Source organism: Oryzias latipes, chromosome 21, assembly GCF_002234675.1.
Source record: "Oryzias latipes chromosome 21, ASM223467v1".
Taxonomy (NCBI): Eukaryota; Metazoa; Chordata; class Actinopteri; order Beloniformes; family Adrianichthyidae; genus Oryzias; species Oryzias latipes.
The window spans coordinates 3,667,967-3,683,822 of NC_019879.2; the positions used below are offsets into that span (position 1 = coordinate 3,667,967).

General features: G+C 40.9%; 1 long non-coding RNA gene across 1 annotated transcript; it reads left to right on the top strand.

The window, feature by feature from the left end:
- Window positions 1-7,972: 7,972 nt before the first annotated feature.
- On the top strand, window positions 7,973-15,009 carry LOC105356737. The gene is made up of 2 exons (XR_910832.2): window positions 7,973-8,498; window positions 14,162-15,009. It is a non-coding gene; the product is annotated as an uncharacterized LOC105356737 (long non-coding RNA).
- Window positions 15,010-15,856: the final 847 nt, after the last annotated feature.

Genomic DNA, 15,856 nt, shown 5'->3' on the forward strand with positions numbered 1-15,856 from the left:
CCCTCCTAAAAGGATGAAAAGGTTGGTTTCAAACTGCTGCTCTCTCCCTGAGGCTCCTGAGAGTGACGCACAAGAAAATCAGAGCAAACAGCTGCTCTGCCCTCCATTCCTTTGACTCTGCTTCTCTCTTCTCCTGTCAGTCCAGCTGCACTCATGTGAATCAGACAATAGACTCTCTTGTAATTACAAGTTTTTTCCCTGCATCCGTCAGGTGGAGCACCAAGCGTTTAGATGGACTTACAATCCGTCCTTCTATTCATGTGATTCAAATCTGTGTTAAAGTCCGAGCAAGATGAAAAGCTGCAGTGGAAGCAACACATTATTTTGGATGGTATAAAAATAAAGCTCTCATATTGTTGTGAAAACTTATTTTGATTGGATTCATTTAGATTTCTTTTTTGGAAATGTTTAGCTTTTTTTTTTTTTTTTTACATACAAAAATTTCTGCGGCTTATTTAAGTCCCTCTAAACTTTTAATGTATTTTCAAAGTGTTTCCAAAGGGTCTTTTGATTATGATTTTGCCGTTTTTAGCCAAAATTTTAAAAAATCCTGTGTCGTTTTCTAGGACATAGTTTCTGCAGAGCGGCAGGAGTTTCAATAGAAATTTTGCCTCTGAGTTTTGGGCGGGCCTATAGGACGCCTCCCCATTGCTGAGAGCTCTCTGTTTTACTCTGCAGCTAGCTTACACACCCTCACATCCCCAACCTAACATTGATGGAGCAACAAAAATTGCAAGCAATATTTTTTTTTTGAAATGGTTTATTTATGGTATATCAGAGCCATCTATAATTTTTAAATGACTTTCTTCATTTGTGTCTTCCATCATCGGAAAAATGCTTAAAAGAACATGTTAGAAAAACACAATGTGCATCGGTTTAGGGTTCTGAATGACTTTTGCGCTAATTGTCCTGTCCCTTGATAGCTACTACGTAAATTAGTTGTCAGAGTCCTCGGACGTTGACCCAACTTAACCCCAGAGTTCTGGTTAATAAAGTTAGGCTTGTCTGGATGGGATCCGTCTATCTGCAGAGGAGCAGGACCCCCTTCAGCGCACGGCTGACTGAAACAAACAGAGGAGCCTTTAAGTTCTGATGTTTAGGACCACTAATTGCTTGATTCAGTTTCTTACACTGTCCTCCGGTTTGGCGTTTGGCGGGTCTCATAAATAATGTCAGACTGTAACATATTGCGTCCTGTTCTTGATTTCTGTGGCGTTTTTTAACCTCCTTTCCAGCGTCTTCTTTCTTGTGTGACTGTCTAGACTGTACATTTGAACGTCACGTGACGTCGTGTGAAATTGAGTTTTCTTTAATGAGCGCCACATGTTTTTTGCCGAGAGTACAAAGAGATAAAGAAGCATGAAAACAGAGGAGATGAGACACAGTCAGCTATGGGGCAGGGGTCTTTGTTCATCATATGATACTTTTGTGATTTATGAGTCTTGACGAAGGAATGACGCAAACCGAGAGAGTGGAAACTGGTGCGTTTCTCTTTATCTGCACTGGGAGCTTCTCCCACCTCGTCCGCTTAGATAAAACCCTGATTACTCACAATGTTTTCAATTGTACTGCATTCTCTGTGAGCACAAGAAGTGTATTAGATAAAGAATTGACTCAAAGTTGTTGTTTTTTTTTCTTTCTCTCTTGGATTCCTAATTTTTAGGTTGAACGTCAATATCATTGGAAAACTCTAATCTAGTGTAGTCAGGTTAACCCTTGTGCTATCCTAGGCACTTTACCATTGGGAGTTGGGTCATCTAGACCCACTAATGCTCTGAACCTTTTTTCTTCAATGATTTTCACTGGTGTCCATGGATTACATGACATCTTTCCACCTTTATCCACCTTTGTCATGTTAGGGAGAACACGTCAATGTAAGGTCATCTAAGATAGCACAAGGGTTAAACTCTAGCAGAATAAGTCCCTACGTGACGCACTGCTGATCTACATGAGCGTAAATATCAAAATGTTTGCATCAGTGCTGGGTCGCATTTCAGTGGCAGCCGCTCCTGCAAAGGTTCAGTAATGTAGGCCAGCTGATGTATGTGTCACAGGTCCATATTTACAGATGTTGTTCGCCAGGCGCCAGCTCTGCTTAGCTAAACAAATGCTGATGATGTTTTCTTTGAAATATGAAACTGCAGGTTAAAAAAGTGCAGATGATCTTAAACCTGTTTCACAACTGGTTCATAGCACTAACTATGATTCCAAAATGTAAAAAAAAAACAAAAAAAAGGACAAATCAGTCATAAATATATTTCAGTCAGACAACTCTTGCAGAAGAATATTTATTTCACAACATCTTTAGGTTGACATTCACAATTTGATTCACAACTTCATTTTGGCATAAGGCTCCGTTCAATTCCTTGAGACACTTATTTTTTCCATACACTTTCGGGTAACAACCCCCGTAACGGAGCCCACAGGTGGAAGCCGGGGAGGAGGGAGGGGCAAAGAATGAGCGCTGAAGGTAAGAGAGAATGAACAATTGCACACCTGACTTAAATAGGACGCTAAGCAGGTGGGTTAATTAACTGACCCGCCTTAGGGGAGTAACCTGCAATTCTGCCGAGTGTCTGCCCGAAATGCGACGAGTCGCTATGTTTACTTGCAGAATATGGACTTGCTTCGGTGGTTTCCAGTGGTCCTTCGCTATATTCCAGTTCAAGCTTCGAGGTCTCACCGATTATTTATGTGCAATTTTGCATGCTTTCCTTTTTCTCATAACACACTGTGGTCCTGTGTGTTGACCTCGTCAATTAACCTCCTCCATGTCGTGTCTCCTGCACAGAATGCGTTCAGCTTGAGAGAAATTGGCATAAATCTTTGATTGTGAGCAGATCTTTGTTTTCATTCTAAAATTCTGGACTTATTTTTCTATGAATGTTTGAACTTTTGAGAGTTTTAACAAGAGAGAAAAGTTTAAAAATGTTTATCTCTGTCTGAAAACAGTGTGTAAAGTGTGTGGGTTTTATCAAAACTAGTGATGGGCACATGAAGCTTCATGAAACATATACCTATATGTATATATATATATATATATAAATATATATATATATATATATATATATATATATATATATATATATATATATATATATATATATATATATATATATATATATATATATATATATATATATATATACATATATATACATATATATATATATACTCAGGGCAAAGATCCTGTGGGACTTCCAGATCCAGACTGACAGGATGGTAATGGCGAACCAACCAGACATTGTAGTGGTGGATAAAGAACAGAGGAAAGCCGTTGTGGTGGATGTGGCAGTGCCAAGCGATGGGAACATCAGGAAGAAGGAACATGAGAAACTGGAGAAATACCAGGGACTCAGAGAAGAATTGGAGAAAGCCTGGAAAGTGAAGGTGACAGTGGTGCCTGTGGTAATTGGAGCACTCGGGGTAGTAACCCCCAAGCTGGAGGAGTGGCTACAACAGATACCTGGAAAGACCTCAGACCTCTCAGTCCAGAAAAGAACAGGAACAGCTAAGATACTGCAGGACCCTCAAGCTCCCAGGCCTCTGGTAGAGCTTGTGTGTGTGAGTAACGACCCGCGGAGGGTGAGGGGGGCGTTTTCAGATTTGCAGATAGATAGATAGATAGATAGACAGACAGACAGACAGACAGACAGACAGACAGACAGACAGACAGACAGACAGACAGACAGACAGACAGACAGACAGACAGACAGACAGACAGACAGACAGACAGACAGACAGACAGACAGACAGACAGACAGACAGACAGATAGATAGATAGATAGATAGATAGATAGATAGATAGATAGATAGATGAGGTATGGACAATGATTGCAATGTGTAGTTGAGATACAGTCAATAATTATAGTTTAGTGGACACATTATTGGTTTTTATTCCCAACAACAATCTCCAAACTCTCACTGACCTCCACTCTCTACATTTTGAAAGAAGATTCAAAGAGTCAAAAATTATGGCGAAATCAAAACCACCCGCCTAATCAGTCACGTGGTACAGCCGAGCAGCAAATTCAAATAAATTTAATTTTATTTGCATAGCCCAAATTCACAACAACAGTCGTCTCGATGGGCTTCGTATCAGTAATTGAAAAAGTTAAACATAAAATCAAAAGGATCATGAATACATAAAATTCAACAGGAAAATACTAAATTGAACTAACAAACTGACTAAGCTATACTGACATCCCTGCCCTTAGACCCTCCTTAAGGAAAAACTCCTAAAAAACCGGATTCCGGAAAAAAAAGAAGAAACCTCAGGGGTGCCCACATGAAGGAGGGAGCCTCCCCCAGGACAGACAGGCGATTTACCAGAACTATTAGAGAAGAATTAACTTATCTAAATCTACAACTACATATATAAAGTCCAGCAGACGAGCTTCATCCAGCCGTGGTTGGGGGGACAGTCAGGGGCGCGAGTCGAGCCGGAGACAGGAACCACAGCCAGGTGTAGGAGCAGGAGCAGAGACGAGGTACACGGTCAGGAATAGGAGCACAGATAAGCCAACTGGAATCTGGAAGAACCTCCTGGGGAGTGGGAAAGAGGGACAGTACATGAATCGCACTGCACAAAACAGAGGCATGGAGAACTAAATGATAAATAAATGATCAAGAATAGAAAAAAGAGAGTAGAAGTAGATGAGAAAAGAGGACAGAACCCCAGTGCCCCATAGTTACCCCAGCTTCAACTTCTAGCAGCCTACTAACAACAAATAGTTATTGTTATTAATTTTAATTTAAACACATTAACATTAAGGTAAATAATCTCTGAATACTAACTAGTCTGATAATAAGCCAGTCCAAAGAGGAATGTTTTGAGTCTAACTTTGAATGTGGAAACTGAGTCGGCCTCTCTTAAATGACTTGGGAGTTTATTCCATAGAACAGGGGCTTGGTGGCTAAACGCTCTACCTCCAACTGTACTTTTACTAATTCTAGGAACCACAACCAGTTCTGCATTTTGTGAGCAAAGTGTTCTGTTTGGATGATTGGATGGACCACTATGAGGTCTTTGATATTGGTCTTTGATATAGCGAGGCTTTGCGGGTCAACAGTTTAAGCTCCTCCCCTAAACAAAGCAAACCTCGATGTAGGGATCACAGAAGCACCTTCCTCAGGAGGCCTACTCTGCACACGCCTCAAGGCCTCGACACAAAGCGTCACATTAAGACAGGCTCTTGTCTTTTGATTCTACGTAAACCCCAATAGCAGTGGATGCAGTCTATTTTCCCCCCCCAACAAAAATGTTGCTAGGGAGATGTGTCTCGCTGGCGCCACTACACAGAGGGCGGCTTTGTAAACAAAAGTCAGGAGGGGTTTAGCCGTCTGCAGACACAAACAGTGAGTCAGCATAAGTCACCAATGTGTTTGCATTAGTGAGAGCTTTCATACTGCTCTACATTTACTTCTGACCAAAGAAACACCAAAAAAAACCCTTTTTAAAAGGAATCGATGAAGCAAAGGGAACTGGTTTGGAATATGAGCGACGTGTGGAGCTGCTGACCTTTGATCACGAGAGCGCAGGTTCAGTTCCTGCTCTGCCCACCCATGTGGCAGGAGTGTCTGGAGGCAGATGCTGATGTAAAGGTCAATGTGGTTAAGATTAGGCAGAATAGCATGATACAGCCTCTTTAAATTGTTTGCATGACGCGAGAGCAACAGATACCATGAGGACACGCTGAGCCCCACTGCTTTGTGCCGGGGTTGAGAGAAAACCTGGAAGCTCAAATCCAAAGCATTTTGGCGCAAAGATTTAAGCTTTAGAGCGGATTTGTGAGTTTTTTTTGTACCATGAAAAGAGCAGAAAGATAGACCAGTGGATCTGGTCCCCCTACTAACAACATAAAAGCTGAACTCCTGCACCACGAGAGGACTTCGGCACACACACAAAAGCCTCTTTCTTTTGGACAGAACACAAAAATGCACCTCAGTGTTTTTATCCCTTTGTATTGGAAACAAAGCCACAATGTCGCAGCTTCTGCTTTTCCAGTTTCCCCTGTTAAATGTCTCAGTTTAAAGTCTTTTAAAGTCTCACTTAAACCCCCTTTTGATCTATTTTATAAGGTTTAAATCAAATGCCGAGCAGCCCCGCCCCTTCTTCTCCTCCCCGTTGCCGAGAGCTCTCTGGTGATGTGCTCTCCCGCTGGCTTAAAACCCACAAGCAAACAAAAATATCAAGCAGTACTGGAGCTATCAACGTAAAAAAAAACTTTTTCCAACTGCAATTTTTCATCTGCTCCTGATTCACAACGATTTGAATAAAAAAATACACAGAAATGCAGTTTGGAGCTTCATTTTCTTAATTTATGTCCTCAGAAAAATGACACGAGAACACGTCAAAAACACTATTTATATCAGAGTGAGTCTTTAAGAAGGCTCTAAAAAAATAAAAATGTTTTACATTTTTTCATTCAGTCATTCATCTTCTTCCGTTTATTCCTTTCGGGGTCACGGGGCTGCTGGGGCCTATCCCTGCCACTTGTGGGCGAAGGCAGGGTGCAGCCTGGACAGGTCGCCAGTCTATCGCCGGGTGCAAAAGTAAAAAATTCAAAGTGACGAATCCTTTGGGCTCAAAAGCACCTTTGAAATCATCCAAGCTGCTCTTGTTTGGTCTAAAACTGTTGGAAGAACAGTGTCCAAGCAGTTGGCAGAGCAACTCTTTGTGCATGTTTAGCTTTCACTAATGTATAGATTTAAAAAAAAACAAAAAGGGGTAAAGACAAGATCCCATTGGCCACCGTCAGTCAGTGCAACTTTCTGGGAAAAGGGTCATGACTGCAGCTGCTTTGACCCAGTGACTTCCCTCCGCTGGGTTAGATAACGGTGCCTGGGAGGTGCGATGGGATGGAGCAGCAGAGCTGCAACTGACATTGGCTGAGGCACAGAGGAGTGAGAGGCCTTGGTGACATAACCGAAGCGGCAGCCCAGTGATGAGAGTCCTCCGCCGCCGCCAGCGGCTGCGATCTGCTCCGGGAGCTGACCTGGTTCGGCTCTCACCCGCTTGACAGAAACGTGTCGTTCACAGCGCGGTGGGCGTGTTTTGCCACCGCGTCAGCGTCAAACGTCTGTTAACAGAAACACTGATAACCTCTTTTTTTCTGTGAATCCCTGCATCTGATTGTGAATGTGGAACAAACACTGATGAGCAATTTAGCTAGAATTAGAATAGAATTTTCTGTTTTTTCGTTCTTCGACGTGACCAAAAGCCGCTGTTACAGATATATTTACCAGTAAAATATGAGTCTGTCATGAAATGTATCATTGGGACAATAGTTTGAAGTTGCCATAGCAAACAACAACTTGACTTGATGCAATGGATCAGAGCTTGTTTCCTGTTGACCCAGAGGTCCAGTATCCTGTTTCAAAATGTCAGACTGGGGCTGAGTGAGTGCAGCTGTTCTGTTTGCTGTGATATGAAATCCAGGAAGAACTATGGAGCAAATGAGCGCCTGCTGTCAGCAACAACAGTCTGTGATGTTCAACCGGCATCTTTGGCTCCCTCTCCGATCATATTTTGATCGATTTTGAAGGCGTTTCCTCCTGCAGAGAAGCACTAGTTCATTAGAGATTTGTGGACGGGACTGTTGGAATGGAGCAACCCCGCCCCACTTCCCGAGCCAACAAACTGAACAAACAGACGTACGTGGATCTGGTCATCTACAAGTGGATGCATCAGAATGGAGCGGAGCTGGAAACCTGTGGCTGCCACTTTCTGCACTGGCTACCAAATCAAATCTCTTTCAAACAGCATTTCCTTGGCTTCTCCTGACATTTAACTATTTGAATAAAGACTCAGAGATGGGATTTTAAGCTTCGAGTTCTTTACATATGTTCTCCATCATCAGTAAAATCAACAAGAACAGGTTAAAAACACCAAAACCACTATTTTCATCAGATTGGCTCTTCAAGACGATTGATCATTCAGGTGTGGAGGTCAAAGGTTGGCTCTGGAGGTCCCAGATGGTGGAAAACAAGAGAAGATCTGAGAAAGTTTGAGTTTTCCTTGAGAAAGTGAAACATTAGGGGTGCAAAGCATCGCAGGAAACATTCTTTTAGTTCAAAGTTTTGTGGGAATTCATTTTCCGACAGGAACTCCTGACTTTATCTGCCGTTTGCCTGAGGGACTGGGATCTTGTGATGAGGTGAGCGTGGGGCTGTCGGCTTCAAATCCGACCTTTCACTTCAGTGTCTCTGCTGTTGTGGGCAATCAGGCTTTTGGTGCCTGTCCACATGCTCAGTGTTGATGGAGGGATTGTATTTTTAGACTATGGACACCTCTGACCCTTTTAACCTTTGGCCTAGAGCTCCACTGTGGCATCAGGCCCGATAATGGAGCACCAGCCTATCAGAAGAGATCCAATGTCTATATTCAGCCGCGGTTGTCCACGCACACTCAGGATTCTGTCTGGCAGTGAGGCTGTGGTGACCTCTGATGTATTATTTTGTTCTCATCTCCGCTGATGGTCGGTTCCCTCCTAAAGGTAAGCGAGTCATACGGAAGCAGCTGATTTGGGACAAATGGAGCATCCAAAGTAGTGGGGCCCTTTTTTATGGAGTGATATTTATGCCACCATAACTTTTGCACACAAAACTTTCCAAGTTGCAAGTGAAAATATTAAATATTTGCCTTCAAATACTTTTTCTTTGTTTTGAAATTATATATTTTTTTGCTCTCGAAATTTTTATTTTTGCTTTACAAAACTTCATTTTCAAAGGTATTGTTTTTGCTTTGAGTTTTTTGTTTTTTGTTTGCTCTTAATTTTTTTTTGCTTTCAATTTTTTTTTTGCTCTCAGATTTTTTGGGTTTAAAAATATTTATCTTTGCTTTCCAAATTCTTTTTTCAAATTCATAATTTTTGCTTTAAAAACATTTCTTTTTGCTTTCACATTTTTTAATTTGCTCTCATTTTTTTCCCTTTAAATGTTTTTGCTTTTAACATTTTTTTGCCTTCCAAAACTTTTTTTTCAAATTTATTATTTTTGTTTTCAATTTTCTTTTTTTGCTTTCACATTTTTTTGCTCTCAATTTTTTTTTGCTTTAATAAAAATATTTATTTTTCCTTTTAAAATATTTTTTCTTTGCTTTCAATTTTTTATTTTTGCTCTCAATTTTGTTTTACTTTCAAAATTTTAATTTCTGCTTCCCAAATATTTTTTTCAAATTCATAATTTTTGCTTTCAAAATTTTTTTTTGCTCTCAATTTTTTCTTTCCTTTCCTTTTAAAAGATTTTTTTTGCTTTCAACATTTCTTTTTGCTTTCTAAAACTTTTTTTGCATTTGCAACACAAATGTTTTCACATGCGTTGTCTCAACTTCCTTTTTTCCTATCTTTGATTTTGCCCTCACAACTTTCAATTTAGCGCGACACATCTGCCATCAAACACCATTAAAAACAGTAAAAATAAAAGAACTGCTTGAATTGTTTGAGGCAAGAATATAAAAGTGTCATTATTACGACAGTTGCAGGTTTGGTTTTCACTAGAGGTCCTGTGCTGAATCACTTTGCCCACCTGAATCCTGCAGCAAGTGAACCGTGATGGGTCTGTTTGCCTGTAAACGGACTCCGGTGCGGTTCACTTCAGCGTGAATCCAAACAAGCTTTAATGCCGACCAAAGAGTGAAAGCGAGCTGAAGACAGTTGAACCTTTACCACCGGAGATGTCACAGGTGACGTCTAAATAACACGCTCTCTTTGACACGCCGTAGCTACTCCACTGTATATGTGATCAACAGGAATTGGACACGGAGAAAAGCGGCTTTGAACCCATTTGCAACTACAGTGTTTCATATGGGAACAGATCCTGACAGAATCAGATGATTGACGTTGATTGTGTAAACGCTTCAGTCCTGCACAGCACTGCATGTCAGCGAAAAGCTGCTTTTTTTATCCGCTTCGGAATCCACCGGAGTTACGTTAATTGTGTTATTGGTTGAAGAGTTAGGGGTAGTCGAAAGAATATTAACTCTGGAGCTACAGCTTCTATAGCCGTGGTTACATGCGCAAAATATCTTGATCCGATCAATGGTCGGATTAAAATCCAACCGGGTGCGTGGGATGAGAAAAACTTTTTCCGATTTTTCCATGGTCTCACTTCCGGTCGGAATAAATCATTTGGGGATGCACAGTAGTGTTGAAAATACCGGCAGAGGAAATGAGTCCGGATGTAAACAAACTGAGTTGCCATGTATATTTATGCAGCAGCTCCGTAATATACGGGACGATCATCTAAACGTCGTTTTATTAATGTTATGAATATTGTGAAGCGCCTGTTCGCTCATCATTTTATTTTTAATCCCTGTGGTCAGTGCTTTTGCTTGTGGAAGAACGGATATGGAAGAAGCCATGGTTAAGGGAACGCTTACGCGTGCTAACAACATTTAGCCTTGGAAGAACATAAAATCCATGCGGGAAATGCTGCAATCTGCGTCTCGGCTGCATGTAAATATGTGGGAATAACATCAGTCTTTGTTTTGTCGGGACACAACTGGAAACACAAATCCACATGATTGTTTGAACGGTTTCTATGGACTGAGCAGCATTTCTGCTTAGAAAAGCTCACACACCGCCCCAAAGCCGCTGTGTGAGCTGGAAGTCCGAGGTCTGCTGGGACACACTGTTCACCTGAGTCCGGCAGCCGCTAACCAAGAGCGGTGGGACGGATCGCAGTCCGAAGTCTCTTACACATAACAAAACAACAAAATGCACACGTAACAAAGCATCCTCCCCTCCCCTCAAACACAAAGTTATTAATCCAGCTGCTCTGCTCAGAGAGACAGTTCGCTCGGTCCACCGGCACCTGAGCCAGGAACATGCAGGGTCCAGACCTCACGGGGCACGAAGCGCTCCTCTCCGGCACCCCCCCTCGCAAGGGGTGTAAGAGAGCGGAAGGCGAAGAGCCAGCGGGAGCGAGGCAGAGCGAGGGCAGGGCGGGGCGGCGCTTGGCAGCGGGCGTCCGCACAGCAGCCGGTCGGTCCTGTTTGAGCTCCAAAGCCTTCTCTGGAGTGAAACAGTGGAGCAGTAGTGACACATGATCGTAATGAACTGTTCACAGTAATCCCTCGCTATAACGCGGTTTACTTTTCACGGTTTCGCTACTTCACGGATTTTCGTCGTGCATTGTGTTCTGCATTCTGATTGGCTAAAAAGTCACTCCGCTTCTTCTCTACCTGTGCGTCAATAACGCTGCAGTTTAATATGTACACGTACGTAAATCAGCGTGCCAAATTTACAACACGAACGTGCAAATCATCTTGCAATTTGGAGTTTCTGTAAAACCCAAAGAAAAAGAGCGACAACAACTGCCTATCACTATGTTCTTCTCCTGAACAAACACACCTGCACCACGGGCTTCAGAAGAAGAAAACACTGCAGAGTGGAGTCAGGATGCAGCGGCTCAGACTGAAGAGCAGTGAAATACATTTGTCCCACTGTACTTTGTATTTTTTTTCATAATCATTTTAAATTGTCTAATTGTTTAAATTGTTTAATCCAAAACTCGGGTCGCGGTGGGCGGGGCTTATCTCCACGATTTGAAGCCTTCTGTTCACATTGATGATTCAAATTATTATTTGACAGTAAAGTACAGAAGTTATTTGTTGAAAAAAACCGTTTCTGAAGTACTTTGATTTGTTTGAGCCTGTAAAATGGTTTGTTCTTTCTTTTCAATGTATAATAGAGTATTTAATTGTATAATAATTGTAAAAAAAAAATAGAGGTTTCTACTTCTCGGATTTTGCCTATCACGGGCTCTTTTTGGAACGGAACCCCCGCGAAAAACAAGGGTTTACTGTACAACGATCGGTTCAACAATCGGCATAGCCCACCTATCTCCATAGGAAAGAAATTTTGATTCGAACAGACTATTCCGAACGGCGTGTTTACATGACGCAGTTTTCTTCCTATCAGGCGTTATCAATTACTCTGTTTACTTTTGTTCATGTAAACGCACCTTATGTTAAAGGGTGAATGACTTTATTTTGTGGTCTCTAGACTCTCATTCGAAGCTCCTAGTTGGCTGATTGTTTTAAATCTTTCAACCCTTTGTTTTCCTGGTTCTCCTTTATTATAGTATCCTCCACCATTTTTGGACACTAACTCCTACAATTTTTCAGCTGTTTTAACCATTCAACCATTCAAATGTTCAGCTCTATCAGCGTTTTCCAGCTATGACTATTGGTCCTTCAAAGCCCTGAACTTTTCAAAATATTCCAGGATTTCCAGAATTTTTGCCTCCATTGAACTACATGGGGAATCCTTGGTGCAGACGCTCGCTGGTTTGAGACCCGGCATTTTGTCTTTTTGTTATTTTGCTGTTTTCACTTTATTTATGGTCAACTTTGATCATTTCTTATTTATTTATTTTATTTATTTATTGCCAATTATAACCCTTTAAGTTTCATTTTCATTCAACAAATAGCTCAGGGGTTAGAAACTTTTTAATCACCTGAGGGGCGTGGCTAAACTGAAGACGGTTTTATCGCAGTCTGATCTGGAGCTGCTTTTATCTCTTCTCTTTTAGACTACTGCACTTCTCTTTTTACCTGTTTTAAGTCTCTTAAACATCTCCAGTTATTTACTTCTATGCCTGAGCGGGTTTTATTCAGTTTTACCAGCTTCGGACGCCCGTTCCCATTCTGTGATCTTTCTCGGATTTCATATTGTTTTAACATTGTGAAGCATTTTCTGAGTCGTTCTCTGAGAAAAGTGCATTTAGAAATAGAGATTTACTTAGTGACTTCATAAAACCCTGATGGTCAGAGGATCAGAGGCCAGTCTTCTTCCTTGTGTCTCTTTTCATTTCCTGGCTGGAGTTCATAGAAGTCAGCAGACGTTGGAATGGAGCGATTTCTTTGACTTTGGTTTAGAGCTGCAGGTGTGAAAGCCAAAGCAAACCAGAAGAAGGTGTGAAAGTGACGTCGCTCTTTTTATTCATGAATAAATCATGACTCGTCAAATCAAAAAGACAAACATCTGTAAAAAAATTCAAAAGCAATTTTCTAAACTTCAAGATAAGACCTCTTACGAAATAAAAGTAGGTTTGGACACATTGTGGACTCTTTTATTTTTTTTTAGTTTACTGAAGCAGCTTTCATGAACTCCTGACTGGGTGGTAAAACACGAATGCGTAGAGGACACACCCTTCCAGAGAAGTTCACTCACTAAGCTGCTTTTTGTAGCTGTGCAAATACTAAAACCAGATCACTTCAGCCCGGCAGATGTGAACCCTTCCCTTGTTTTCTACATTTCTCTGCCTTTGTCCATTCTAAGAAGCTGAAAGGATGAAAACTAAGGATTAAAGGCCCAGCATCCACAGTTCCATTTCAGTTTATCAGCAACTCAAAATGGTGTCAAACCAGTTTAGCACTTAGTTCAGTTTACATGAGAGCTACAGGTGATAGTGGGACAGTTTTTATTTTTAATTTTCTGAAGATCTATTTCCAATCTGATCCTGAAGTTTTATTTTGGAAAGCTGCTGGATGTGCTGGACGCACGTCGAGTCGCTCGGTGATGTTTTTGAAAATCCATCTGCTACTTTCTGAAAGCGGCTGCACCGAGCGCTGAATTGAAACGCCGCAGCCAGCAAAGTCAACAAACACCAACATATTTGGAGAGTTTCTGCTTGCAGAAAAGAACCAAAAACAAAAGACAAATATGGATTTATTGCAGCTGTTGTTCCCACAGACCATAATAATAATGCATAGTATTCAGAACCAACTGTACAATGTTGTGAGGATGCTGCTAATAAAGTTGCTCACATGGTGGATTCACCTTAACGAGTATATTTAAATATAAAGGTTTTTTTCTGTTGCACCTTAAATGTCAGAAGAGGCTGAAGTGAGCATCCGATTCCTGGAGCTTCCACTTTATCAGTTAAGAGTTTAGTAAAAATGTGAATCTGGTTTTATTGATTCCTACAAAAGATTCAGTGAACAAATAAAGCAGCAGCAGATGTTTTACAGAGGATGAAGATAAACTGTAGCCTTAAACATGAAGGGAAACCTGAAAGATAGACGCCCACTTTAGCCTCGTACAGGCCGATCAAGGCCAAATAAAAGGTTGTGGACTGATTTCAACACGACAAGAAACAAATGTTTTAACTTTCACGTTAAGCTAAAGTGCTTAACTTGCTAAATCCCTTTCAGGGTCACAGGATCTCCAGAGGCGGCCCCGGCTCCTGTTGGGTGAAGGTGGGGTGCACCCTGGAAAGGTCTTTTATTTATTATCACCACATAACTTTCACCCTCTGACTGCAGCTCAGATGATGTTCAGAATCTGAAAGTTTGTTTTTTCACAATATAAAGTCCATCAGTTAGGGGTCAGCATGTTCTGCAAAGCTGTAATTATGGGAGTTTCTATTTTGGCAAAGGACAGAAAGGCGAGTGCAGCCGGACGTCCGAGGAGCACCACAGCATCCCGGTGGGCCGCGGCCCCACAGCAGCATCCCGGTTGTGATCAGGAGCAGACTGTGAGCTTTCTCTGAGCATAAGCTGAAAACATGCAGAGTCAGCGGGGAGGTGAAGGACAGAACCAGGGAAGACGGCACGGATCCCGGCTGGGGGTGACGCCAACGTCCTCCTGGAAGGAGAGCCTCCTGATGACGGCAGACGGTGGACGGCGCTGGGCAGTTCTGTGACGTCTGCGTTTGTTTGGGTTACAGAGATGTGCGATGATCCCAGTCTGCCACTGGGAAGCTCTTAAATAATGTATTTAGCGGTTATAGTTTCAGTGTCAAAGGAACCCTCATTAGAAATTGATCATGTGATGTAAGAGTTTTAAATTGGTTTCCTAAGAATAAAAATTTTTTAAAAACTTAAAGAATTTATAGTTATTAGCCTTATGTTTTATTTCTTTTTTTACAATTTGCTCTAATAAGTCTATTATTGACATTTATTTCTTTCATAGTGTGTTTTTTAACAGATATATCTGCATTGTATGATGAAAAAATCATAAATAAATAAACTAATAAACCTGACACTTTACAAAAATCACACATCCAAATAGTACTTTTTGTCATTATAACAGCAAAAACAGAAAATAAAAAGCATTTTTTGTCAACAGACTGAATGTAAACATGCAAAAACAAAGGTCAAAGGGTCAAAAAGAAAGTAAAGATTTTTTTTCTAAACCCATAAGCTTCTCCTAAACTATTCACAAAGTTATATGGATTTATTTGTGCCTCTGTAAAGCAGTTTCTATCAGCAACACACATTGATGCCTCACAGGCCTACAACTTCCAAAGGGTATCACAAAGCTGTGACACAACTCTTTTGTTCATTATAAACCCAAAATTTCAAGGCTAATAACCTTTTTTAAATGTAGAGACTCCTAAGGGTTAATGTAAACATGTAGTATGAAAGAAATGACATTAAAAAATGAATCCTGACACAGATTTAATGCTAATGTTATTGCTGTAAGATGTTTTTTTTATTGTTTTAACGAATTTGGATGTCGTTTTGTACATTTCAAGTATTTTTTTAACTCTTTTTCCTCTTTTGTGTACTAATGTGTGCTTCATTGTACCTTTAAATGGGATGGTTTGTGCTTCAGTTACTTTAAGCCTCTATTTATTTACATCTTGTTTTAATTTCATCCTTTCTTCATCTTGACAGAAGTTTCAAGTCAGCTATTTTCTTTTTGTCACATTTTTATTTAGGATATATTGCTTGGAGAGAGATTGTGCCGCTGCAGTGTGGTCACTTTCTGCCCCCTTGTGGCTCAAACTGGAACTGCAAGCAAGAACAGTTGACAGACAACTCACGATTCTCTGCATTGCGGTTCCTCTGTCAATCAAAATGTTCAAGATTATTATTGTCAAATTAATTGAAGACATGTGCAAG